Here is a 10,096-nt window from a genome sequence, read left to right as displayed (position 1 = left end):
TTTTGCTCTTTGGCTTGATAGTGATTGTACTTCCCTCCAAATTTGGACATGCTTTGTGATATCTTTGTGTAACTCTTGTTGGTACAGTGGCACTGGTGAATGTGTGGTTGTTATTTTATAGCTAGCATGGTGAATTATTGTAGATAGAAGTGGTGAAAATGAGATCAAAGATGTTGGGTTATAAGGTGAAAATAAAGTATTGTTAAGCTTTATATGGTTTTGAATTTAAGTATGTTTATAAAGTTTAAAATGTTTGAATTGCTCCCTAGCTTCTCTCAGTTAGAGTAACCCTTAGTGGTACTCTCCTGTAGAGAGAGAACTACACTCCTGTAGAGAATTACCCACTTTTAACTTTTAAAATATGCAATAATATAAACTATTTTTTTTGGTCGATGGATTGGACAGTCCAATCCTAGGCATTACCCACTCACACACACCACACTCACACACACAATTCAGGTTCTATCATATCCAGCTACAACTGGGAATTGAACTTGGAATGTGGCTATATGAGGCCAACAAATAGGCCATTGGTACAAAGCCTTGCCACAATAATATAAACTATTTTTTTTTGGACAGAGACCTGGGCCATCAGATCAGCCCAGGCCAAAAAACAAAGAACCCTGCCCCCAAACCGACCTAGTACCCACTTAACCTACCCGTCTGTTGCACTAGAGAAACGGCTAAATTTTACATGTTCAGAAACATCTTCTTCTTCGCAGCACCGACGTGGGAACCAGAATTCTGTGCGGTGGTGGCGCCTAGTGGATGGCTCGGAGACTAAATTTTATGGAGCCTCCAGTGTAACCCATCTAGTTACCGCCCCAACAGTTGGGTTGTCTCCGTCGATATCCACCATTGCCCAGAAAGTCCAATTCACAACGCCCAGGAGCCCTTGCCTGTTTTACCGCAGCCAATTCCTCCAGTATCTTCTTCTACCGCCCGTCCTTTCCTTGTATCTCATGTTTTAATCTCAACCCCACCTGTGAAGATATGGATGAAACTCAAACATGGACATTTGCCCGTGAGACCGCATCGCCATTAGATGCATGCGGGTTCTCTGCCTCAGATCATAATGATCTGGATTTAACTCATGTTTTGCTGCCTCAAGACCGGTACGAGCTATTACCCTTTAGCCTCTATTTTCCTTTTTTCCTCTTCTTTTTCTTCTTTTTTTTTATTAAATAATTTTTGGCATTCTTACTTCATGTTCGAATCTTACTCCTGAGGATGCGTCGTATTTCTGCAGGTGGTTGAAAGCTCCAGGTCGAATGTAACATTTCTGATTCCGCAGCTTTTGCCACTGCATGAGCAAGCCGATTTCTATTTTTGGGAGTCCAAGTCATTCCTTTTTCAGGTAGTTCTTTCATTAAAATTTGAATATCTTGGATGATAGCCGATGCTTCTCCTATGGTTGTCTTGGATTTGATTGTTTGAATGAGCTTTAAATTGTCCGATTCTATTAGCGTTTTACCCATATTCAAATTGTTCACTATGATTAAAGCTTGTCTTATTGCTTGGGCCTCAGCCACAGTGCTTGATTTAGCTTGAATCTTCCCTGAAAATCCTAATATCATCTTTCCTTTGCTATCTCTGATCACCACAGCTATTGCACCTGTCTCATTCTCCTTTCGAAAGGCAGCATTAACATTTGCTTTCAGCCAATTTTCAGGAGGAGGTCTCCATGTCACCGGGTAAGTTCTGCTCCTATTGGCTTCTCTTTTTTGTGTCTGTTGTTTTTCTGCTAGTTTTCCATAAACTATCTCTAGTGTTCTTGCTCTGCTGATTGTCTAACTTGGATTCACTTCCTGTTGTTGAAATAGTCTATTATTCATGGTTTTCCATATCTCCCACAAGAGAAATCCCAGCTTACTAATCATTTTCTCCTGGTCTTCTCCGCCTCCTTGTATTATCTTTCTTATACACTTTACCATCCAACTCCCAATCGAGTTCACTGTCTCCGGTGTTGGGGTCCATTGGCATTCCGCTCCGAACCATGTTGCTCTCGCCCAATCACATAGTAGTAAGGCATGTTCAACAGTCTCCATCCCTTTTAAGCATATCTGACACAATGGATCTGGTGCCATCCTCCTTTTACACAAATTTGAGCCCACTGGTAATATGTCCTGGCAAGCTTTCCATAAAAACATTTTGATTTTCTGCGGAACCTCCATTCTCCAAATCTCCTTCCAAATCTCCCTTTTGTCTTCGCTTGTTGATGGATTTCCATTTTTCAAATCCTGCTCTATTTTTTTAGCAACATAATATCCAGTTCTTATGGAATAACTCCCATCCTCCTTCCATGGCCAGTATGAGTAGTCATCTCTATTCACTACACTAACGGGAGTGCTAAGAATCTCTTTGCAGACTTTCTGGGGAAATTTGTTTACAATTATTTCTCTGTCCACCCTTCCCCCTCTTTAATGAGATCTTTTACCTTCGAATCATCTGTACTGTTTGCATCCAGGGGCTTGCTTCTCCCAGTGATCCAATTGTCTTTCCAGATACTTACTTTGGACCCATCCCCTATGCTCCACTTAACTTTTTCCTTTAATAGTTATCTTCCATGCAATATGCTTCTCCAAACCCAAGATGCGCCTTTTTTACATTTTGCTGTCCAAAAGTTTTCATCCGGAAAATACATCGATTTGAGTACCTGGACCCAGATTGCATCTGGATTCTTCATTGCTCTCCACGCTTATTTTGCAAGGTAAGCAGTATTATATTTTTCGAGATCCTTGAATCCCAACCCCCCGCTGCTCTTGCTCTCCGTAATGCAGTCCCATTTTCTCCAATGAATGCCCCATTCTTTCCCGGAGGTAGCCCACCAGAATCGCGCCACCTTTGAGCAAATTCTCCTGCAGAAACTCTTGAAAAACTTTATGATATTCATGGCATATGATGGCATTGCTTGTATAACTGATTTTATTAATGTTTCTTTGCCTGCCTGATTCAACAACTTTTCTTTCCATCCTTCCATTTTGCTCGTGATTTTCTCTTCAATCCATGTTAGAGCCCTGTTCTGAGACCTTCCCCATATGGCTGGTAACCCTAAGTATTTTCCTGGCATGTCCCATGCTGTCATTCCTAAAATTTCTTCAATCTCTACCCTTGTCTTTATCGACACCTGGCTTCCAAAGGTGATACCTGACTTGTTCAAGTTTATCCTTTGTCCGGATGCCTCTGTGTACTCATTAAGAACGGTGACAATCTAAAAAATCTCATCCTCCCTTGCTTTGGCGAATATGATGCAATCATCTGCGAACAATAAGTGAGTGAGAACCGGAGCTATTGGAGCTATCTGTAGACCAATTATCTGGCCTTCCTCCTGAGCCTCCTGCATTAGAATCGTGAATACCTCAGCTGCTAGAATGAAAAGGTAGGGAGATAGGGGGTCCCTTTGTCGAAGCCCTCTTTGTGGTTTGATCCTCTTAGACAGCTCTCCATTGACCTTTACCCTATAGTTTGCACTTCTAACACACGTCATTACTAATTCAACCCATCTTTCGGTAAATCCTAATTTCAAAAGCACCTTCTCGAGAAAATCCTACTCTAGTCTATCATATGCCTTATTCATATCCAACTTGATCGCTATATTCTGAGATCCCTCTCTTCCTTTCTTATTTAGGCTGTGATACACTTCTTGGACGATCACTACATTATCTTGTATGAGTCTTCCCCCCCCCCCACAAAGGCACTTTGAATTGGTGACACTATATCCTCCAATAGCCCTTTCAATCTCAACACTATAACCCTTGTTATAATCTTGTAGATAAAGTTACAACAACTGATTGGTCTTAACTGATTAAGTTCTTCCGGATTCTTGACTTTTGGAATTAGAACAACTGTGGTTTCGCTAATTTCTTCTGGCAAACTCCCATTTCGAAAGAATTCTTTAACAACTGCACATACCTCCTTCTTAATTATCTCCCAGTATTTTTGGTAGAATAACCCATTCAGACCATCTGGCCCTGGAGCTTTGAGACCGCCCATGCTGAAAACTGCTTTTCTAATCTCCTCTTCAGTGACTTCTGAGATCAGCCCCCTGTTCATATCTTCTGTGACTCTCGCTTGAATTTTATTTAGAGTTGCTGCCAAGTTTCTGGTGCTGTTAGAAGTGAATAACGCTTCAAATTGTTCCTCTATGTGTTTCATGATTTCTTTCCTATCTTCCATCCATGATCCATCTTCATTCTTCAGTTTGTCAATTTTATTCCTCTCTCTTCTTTGAATGGTTGTGGCATGAAAGAAAGTTGTATTCTTGTCTTCCCATTTCAACCATTTCAACCTGGCTCTTTGTCCCCAATATTTCTCTTCCTGCTTCCATAGAACTGCTATATTCTCCTTTATTAATTGTATCATCTCCTGCTTTTCTTGTGTTAAGTTCGAATCTTGTAGCTTCTTCAATTTATCCTTCAATTTGTGGATTTCTTTATCTGCACGTTTAAACGTCTTTTTGCTCCACTTCTTAAGTTCCTCTTTACAATTTTTCATTTTTCTTGCTATTCCTTCCCAATCGCATTCATGAATATTCCCTTTATTCCACTCCTTCCTTACTACATTCTCACATTCATCATGATCGACCCAAAACGTCTCGAATTTAAAACTTTTCTCCCTTCTTTGAATTTGATTGATGTTTAAAACTATTTAACTGTCATGCTTTGTCATTAATGGATTATTCTTATTAATTCAGTCACGTTGTAGGCCCAAGAACAAAATAAAATCGACAGAATCAATTCTATATTTAGTATTTATTTTAGGAAGGCTTCGTTTTCGGTGACTTGGAGCACCACTATGAAATATTTATTTTCTATGGCTGAAAATGGATCCGTACACCTCTTTAACATGTTTTTGTTTTTGGCCCATAAAGATTTGTATTAAAAAATCTAAAATTGCTCTCTTTCACCATAGAAATATGTATAGCCCAATGAACGCATGTGTAGAATATAGGAACTATATAGTTGTGTACTAGTGTAATAACTCATGCAATACACGGAAAAGATTTATACATACAATTATGAATTAATTGAAACAAGTTAAAAAAAACTGTTGACAATTATAAGCACAGAGACTGATTTGGAAAGTGAATAAGGATATATGATAATTATTTAATATAACTATAAGTTATAATTAATAATATTATGTTTATCTATTGTTGTTAAATGTTTATATTAATGGGACCTAATTAATTTATGTAGTTTTAATTTGATATAATTTTATTAATGATATAATTTAGTAATAAAGTAGGATACAAATTTAATATATATTTTAGAAGGCTTCTCTGTACATAATATTTATTGTTGCTAAAGTAAATATGTATGTGTTATTCTGAATCAACACTCTTGAACTTAGTTTAGATTTAACTCTTGATAAAATAACATATAGTTGTCCATATGTATAAAGTATAAACTGACTTGGGTAAATACAACCCAATTATGCTGGGAGTTTGCTCCTGTGATTTGTTAACGGTCATTACAAATGAGATGACTAATAAAAATTGCCTTATTTAGAATCTAAAAGATAATGTTGGATTATTAGGAATCATGTTCATGCAAGGTATTAGAACAATATTCTCTGTTTTATTTTCGGTTAAAATAACACACTCTATTACATGATTACCTAATCTCTTTACCTGTAATCTTGTATCATTGCAAAGTCCATTAAATTGGTTAATATTTCTTAGTAACATCACAGGAGTACCTACTTTCAATATTTCATGAGGTGGTAACCGTAAGCAGTTCATGGCATTTAGTACTTTAGGAGTAAATGTATGAAACTCTTACTCCATGCTACCTTCTTCAATGCCCATGAAGTCAGAATTCAGATAAACCTTCTCATCTGCTTCAATATACTTCATTATATTATTATTTACCTTGTATATAACATCTAGTGTAGGAGCAAAAATGGTTCTTTCCATGAAAAAAATTTATTGCTGCAAATTACTAAACATATCAGAATATACAAATCTAATAATATTGTCAACCCCATGAGCATTGTCCTTGATTAGAATTTCTTTTGGAATATTGACCTCGGACTCACCATCAATTGAATCTCCTTCAAGATCATCACCAATTTTAAGAAGCCATTGAGCAAATTTTTTTATTTCATTAGACTCAGATTCAAGCACACCAACTGTAAGACGCATATTCTGAGAAAGAGTAATTACTTTGCATGATGACTATAGGTAAGATAAGTTAATTGTAGCTTGTACAATATCTTGTCTAGATTCCATAGGTATGACAGGTAGAATATGTCTTAGAATATTATGACAAACTTTCATATTATTATTTTATATTTGGATTTTTTTTTTGTTATTTAACTTTTAAGTTTGTACTTTAATAAGATCATAAGACTTTGGTTGATAATATTTTATGTAGTATTTTAAATTTGAAAGACATTTTAATATTTATATTAGACTATAATTATATTTTAGGGCATTTATTTATATTTTGTTTGTTATCTTATTATAAAATAATTTTTTCTGTTGAAATTGATTGGACCAATAAACTAGTGAACCAGTAACTAAAGTGATTCGATGATCAGTTTAGTTTTTAGAATTTTGGTTGAATATTATGATATAATTTATTAGTTATATTGTCTTTTTTTTGTCTTATTTGAGATACCTATTTTATATAAAAATTTATATTATTTTCATTAAATTTTGTGATGTATTTTGTTGATTGTTAAGATTTCTTAAAATTATTAAAAAGACTAATTTATGTGTATATTATTTTAATAGTAAAAAAAATTATTAGATTAAGCTCCATGATTTTTTGTCCTTTTTAAAAAATTTCTCATAATAAAATTTTGATATCTCATTTTTAATTTATGACATATTATTTGTTGCTTGAAATATTTTTAGTGTTACTTATTTAATTACATAAATTGTATAAAAAAATTATTTTCTGTGCCTTCCGTTGTTAGGCAGATTCTTCTGCTTCAATTTTTCCAAGACTATTGCTACCGTGCTAAAACCTTTTAATTTCAGCGGGTGATGAAATGTGTCCAACACATTTCTTGACGGATGCGTGTTGACGTTGGAAGTATACGCTCAGACAAAAATTGCTCCACGGCAGTGTTGCAAAGAAAGGTTTAGCTGAGTTGGAAACTGGGATAATTACGTATGTCTAATGTGATATTAACAATGCTTATGCGTTTGGATTAGATTTTTTTGTTGGTGATGGTCATTTTTTGTGCCACTCATATATTCTATTTTTATGTGATATTAACGATGTGTATTTAGCAGAAATTCATGGAGGTGACATCATTTCAGAAATAGAGGACAAACTTGAAAAAGCATTGCAAAATGAAGAATCTTATTGGAAAGATAAGTCTAGAGTCAAATGGCTCAAATTCGGCGATTAGAATACAGCTTTCTTCCATCAGAAATTTAGAAACCAAACCCGAAGGAATAAAATTTGGCAACTAACTGGCAGTGATGATGAAGTGGCTACTTCAAATGCTGGTATTGCTTCTGTGGCTGAATCTTATTTCAAGAACATCTTTTCCTCCACTTGTCATGAGAACCCTGAACCTCTGTTTACTGATTTTGAACCTAAGGTTACAGCTCACATGAATCGTAGGCTTCAAAGACCAGTGACTATGGAGGAAGTAAAACGTGCAACATTTAGCATTTATCCTCAAAGTGCTCCAGGAGATGATGGCATGACAGCAAAATTTTTTCAAAAATTTTGAAACATACTCAGTGGTGATGTGTTTCGAGTAGTTAAGAGCTTCTTTTCAGGGGGCAAAATTTTGAAGGGTTTTAACCACACTTAGATCTGTCTTATTCCTAAGATTTCTGATGCTAAAGATATGACTCAGGTAAGACCAATAAGCCTATCCTCAGTCTTTTACAAGATTATCTCTAAAGTATTTGTACATAGACTTCAGGGTATGATGAATAGACTAATTAGCCCTACGCAGCGTGCTTTTATTAAAGGCAGATTAATCTCTGATAATATCCTAATTGCTCACGAGTGTATGCATTACTTGAAGAACAAAAAAAGGGGACTCGAAAATGAAATGGCGCTAAAATTAGATATGAGTAAGGCATATGATAGGGTGGAATGGAACTTTCTTTGGTTTATATTGGAGAAGATTGGTTTTGACTCCCGGTGGATCATGTGGATTCGAGAATTAGTGACAACTATTTCTTATTCTGTTATTGTGGAAGGACAACCCTATGGTTTCTTCAAACCAAATAGAGGTATTCGACAAGGAGATCCTCTATCTCCCTATCTTTTTCTTTTCTGTGCAGAAGGTCTCTCCTTCTTGCTACACAAGGTAAAACAAAACAGACTAATTCAAGGTCTTCAGATATATAGGCGATGTCCCAAGGTCAACCACCTCCTCTTTGCTGATGATTCCATCTTATTCTGTAAGGCTAATCCTGAAGCATGTTTAAACATCATGTATTTATTAAATTCTTATGAAAGCATCAGTCGCCAAGGGGTAAATCTTAATAAATCTGCTGTATTCTTTAGCCATAACACTCCCTCCACTACTCGTACACTACTGGCTAACTTTATGAATATTAATCATATTGGGGCTCAGGATAAATACCTTGGTTTGCCTTATACAGTCTCTAAATCGAAAAAGGCTTCTTTTAGTATGATCAAAGAGAAGGTTCGGAAAAGAATCTAAGGGTGGAAGCGCAATCTTCTATCGTTAGGTGGTAGACATGTATTGCTTAAGGCAGTGGGAGAATCTATTCCTATTTATACATTGTCTTGCTTCAAGTTGCCTGATGGTTTAATTTCAGAAATTCACTCTCTATTTTCTCAGTTCTGGTGGGGACAAAAAGGTTCTGAAAGGCGGATGATTTGGATTAGCTGGCACACTATGACTCGCCCACGAAGAGAAGGAGGCCTTGGATTTAAAGATCTCAGAATCCAAAATCTAGCGCTTTTAGGCAAACAGTTTTGGCGATTCGTAACACAGCCTACTTCCCTTTTATCTAAAATCCTAAGAGGTAAATACTTTAGCAATGGTAATGCTATAACGGTAGAAATTGGAGTCTTACCTTCTTGGGGATGGAGGAGCATATTGGAAGGCCGAAAGATTGTTGAAAAAGGTCTTAATTGGGCTGTGGGTACTGGAGAGAATATCCGAACCTTTGAAGATCCTTGGCTGCCTCCTCCATATCCTTTAATGATTTCTGACATGGCAAATAGACAGGCTATTTCTAAATTGGTTCCAAGAGTTAAAGATCTAATTACTGAAAATAGGAATTGGAATCAGAATCTCATTCAAGAATTATTTCCCCAAGATGTTGCAAACAGGATTTTGTCAGTTAAAATTCAGCAGAGTAGGGACAAATTGCAATGGGATTTGAACAAATTCAAGCAATATGATACAACTTTAGGTTACAGAATTGGCTATTTATTTTACCATCCGCCTCTGGAGCTTTGCACTAATTATATGCAGTAGAAAAAGTCGTGGATGGATCTATGGAAGTTGAATTTGCCTCACAAAGTTAAGCTATTTATCTGGAAAGCTCTCCATGACCGGCTTCCGGTGCTTACTCAGATTCATCACCGCATCCCATCTATATCACCAATATGCCCCTGCTGTCATGAAGCAACAGAAACAGTCACTCATTGTTTGATCGATTGTTCTAGAATTAAAGATGTATGGTCTCAGAGTTATTTTCGTGACTGTCTTCCCCCTCAGAGTCCTAATAACTTTTGGACATGGTGGGCTGCATCAACAGAGATGCTTAACCCGTTGAAGAATACTAACCGTAATCCTCAATTTCTTGCCATCATTTGCTGGAACTGCTGGAAAGTTCGCAACTAGTTGATTTTTGAAGATTCTACTTCAATGCCGTCTGCCATTCTAGCAAGTTCTGTCAAGTTACTCGTGAAATCCAAAGAACTCCCAGTTTAGGTCGTCTTCTCTATGAGGCAAACTCTTAGTTTCATTTAATTTGATTTATCATTCTTTCTTCTTTAAGATTTTATTTTCGTTTTTCGACCACGCACTGTTAGATGAATACCTTCAGTGTAGTGTTTTTGGGAAATTCCCACCTTTTATTATGCTGTCCTGCTTTTGGACATCTTTGTATTTTATTTTTCAATAATTAATGAAATAT

General features: G+C 36.3%; 1 long non-coding RNA gene across 1 annotated transcript; it reads left to right on the top strand.

Annotated features, from left to right (window-relative positions):
• On the top strand, positions 629 to 2,503 carry LOC110264488. Its single transcript, XR_002350668.1, has 3 exons — positions 629 to 1,115; positions 1,250 to 1,357; positions 1,607 to 2,503. It is a non-coding gene; the product is annotated as an uncharacterized LOC110264488 (long non-coding RNA).

This window comes from Arachis ipaensis, chromosome B07 (assembly GCF_000816755.2).
Source record: "Arachis ipaensis cultivar K30076 chromosome B07, Araip1.1, whole genome shotgun sequence".
NCBI classification, from domain to species: domain Eukaryota; kingdom Viridiplantae; phylum Streptophyta; class Magnoliopsida; order Fabales; family Fabaceae; genus Arachis; species Arachis ipaensis.
This window is presented reverse-complemented; position numbering and strand designations above follow the sequence as displayed.